At 43.0% G+C, this 2,881-nt stretch overlaps 1 pseudogene; it reads right to left on the bottom strand.

Moving 5' to 3' along the window:
• Window positions 1–532: 532 nt before the first annotated feature.
• On the bottom strand, window positions 533–767 carry LOC115522379 (annotated as a pseudogene).
• Window positions 768–2,881: the final 2,114 nt, after the last annotated feature.

The raw sequence follows: 2,881 nt of genomic DNA on the forward strand, positions 1-2,881 counted from the left end.
GATGGCCAGTTTAGCTTACAACGCCTTCTAAAAAAAGAAAAAGAAAAAGAAAAGTCAGCTCCCTCCCTCTCTGCTAAAAAAAAGGTTTAAAGTTTTTAAAAAGTTTAAAAGTGTTTTTTTAAAAAAGGGGTACGAAGGTAATGACCCAGAAGGTTGAACATGGAGAAGCGGAGACAGAGCTGGGATGTGGTTGCTGCCCAGGCCGCCTGTGGGGGCACATTCCTGGTGGTGGTGGGGGGGGGGGGTTGTTTACCCGGGTGCCCACTGAATAAATCTCATCCCGCAGCCACAAGGTCATGAAAGTGTACCAGTGCAAGATGAGAGGTGGTGGGCAAGTGGAACCTGAGGGTGCCGGTGGAGAGCCTTCCCGGGGTAGGAGCCTCAGTGGCCTCTGGGGGTGCCTTTTCACTCTGGCCTGGCCTGGCCTGCCTGAGACAGGGGCACAGAGAAGAGGCAGCCGGGCCAGTGTCAGGGCTCCCTGACCAGGCAGGGACAGCAGGTGTCTCTTCCACCCTCCATGGGCATATCAGACTTAAGACAAGGTGGTCTCATTGTTGCTCTCAGGCTGGTTGCTAGCTTCTCTGTCTGGGGTGTCTGCCTCTGCCTGTCCATCTGCCCCCTTGAGTGCCAACTCGCCCATGTCTTCTGCCAGCTGCCTCACACTCACAGCCTCCGAGTCCCCCTGGATGTCAAGACCTTGTTCCAAAGGCCTGGCCTGGTCTGTCACAGGATATGCAGACCGAGTAGGAAGACTTGACCCCCATCATGCCTGTTTAGTTTCTTTTTCTTACTTGGCATCTCTTCAGATTTTCACCGTTGACCAATGAGTATGGAAATTCTGGAAGGCTCAGTAGCCCTGAAGCAGCCCGACTTGAGCAGGTATTTATTTGATGGTAGGGGTGGGGGATGGGGTAAAGGGCTCATGTAGGAGCTTGAGTAATTCTCCTTCCTCTGCCATCAACCCTTTCTATCATTTCACTTTGAGCCTTGTTCCTTTTCTTCTGGAGAGATTTGGTAATGAAGCCTTCACTCTCAGCTCCAGGCTGGTTCTTTTCTCTATTAACAAAACAAAACAAAACAAAACAAAACTGGTTGTCTTTTGTTATTGATTTAGAGGAATTCTTTAGCTGACTCCTGTTTGTGCTGCCCTGTACCTGCTTTTGTTATTCTTATACAGTCAGGAAGAGTTTGTAATTTACACAGCCTGGTGTTGGTACCGCTATGAAGAATGAAGGGGAGAAAGAATATGGGCGTGCAGAGGTACAAAGAGTCAGAAAGGAGAGCAGCCTCAGAGGTCTGATAGTGTGCAGAGTGGACAAGAGGAATCAAGCTGGTGGCAGGGAGGCCAAGTGAACCATAGAAGGAGACTTCCAGCCACACTTAGGAGGAGCAAGACCACAGAAATCTTGGTGGAGAGGTGTTGTAACTTCCACACGGCCCTGAGAACAAGGATCCAGATTTTTTTAAAAAATGGAGATATTTATATATACTTACTCTCTCTCTCTCTCTCTCTGTATATATATATATATATATATATATATATGGAAACATCTATATTTACCTATAGAGATTATAGAGATATATAGATATATAGAGATATCTCTATTTTATATATATACACACATACAATATGTGAAGGTATATACACAATATGTAATATATAATATAAAAAAACAATATATAAAATATAAAACTATAATATATAATGTGTAAAAATATATAAAATGCCAGAAGACTGGCATGCTTCTGTGTCAAAGATACAATTCGGGCGCTTTTATAAGCAATTCAGAAGACAATATGTGGCTCAACTTCTACCTTGCTGTGAACTCCCCAAATGTGGCAACAAATCCTTTTAGAGTTTCTTAGAACAGAGAAAATCCAACTGCAATGCTACAGAATATTGGCTTCTCTCTTGTGTTCTTCTTGGTTCTTCTCTCAGCAATCTTTTGCTGTGGTTTCTTAGGTTACAGGTACAATTAGTGAGTGAAGGCTTTAATGTATGGGTAGATGCTTATTATTATTATTATTGGCTTTAATGTGACTATGGCTTAAGTCTTATTTCTGGACTTCAGTCATTACTGTCATCGTTAGATATGCTGATCATCAGTCATTCCAGGGCCAAAACCAACAGAACACCAGCAACTGAAATTCCAAAGACAATATGATCAACTCTGTTATTCAGGAACTCATTAATTCAAATCCCCAACTTAGAATTTATTAGAATTCCCCAATTGGATGTGCATTCGAGTTTAACTTTGTTGTGTCAGTAGCAAAAGACTTTGCAAAGCAAAATAATAAGCAAGAACAAGATTGCAGGAGGATGTTCACCCAACTAAAGAAAACAGTAGGATGAGAACATTGGGAACTCATTAGAAGTTTCCATTTACTTAAACAATTAGAAGCATGCACACACACACAAAGATACCACACTGTATTTTGCCGGTTTATTTTTCTCTCCGTTTTCCTCGTTAGACAGGGCTTTGTTGAGGGATAGGAACAATGTTTATGCACAGAACTATGTTAGCTAAATGAGTACGTCTTTCCATGCTGCATGGATGATTTTGTTGTTAGTCATACCCCTCAGTTCTTTACCTGTGTGTGTGTGTGTGTGTGTGTGTGTGAAACTTTGTCAGGAGGGTCCACTCAACCAGAGTTACTAGTGTAAGAGTTTTGTTGGGGATAATTGCCTGTAGAAGATACAAGGGGGGGAAAGCATCGTTGTGCTAGAAGAGCCTCAGACCATGATGTAGATCTGAGAAAGTCTTGGAGAATGCACAGGGAATCTCTGGAATAAAGATTGCCCATTAGAAGAGTGCCATTTCGGGCAAAAACAGCCAGGCCCTAGTATCTCCACCATATTTAGTTGTTGGCTGGGGCTGCT

Source organism: Lynx canadensis, chromosome C1 (genome assembly GCF_007474595.2).
Source record: "Lynx canadensis isolate LIC74 chromosome C1, mLynCan4.pri.v2, whole genome shotgun sequence".
Lineage (NCBI taxonomy): Eukaryota > Metazoa > Chordata > Mammalia > Carnivora > Felidae > Lynx > Lynx canadensis.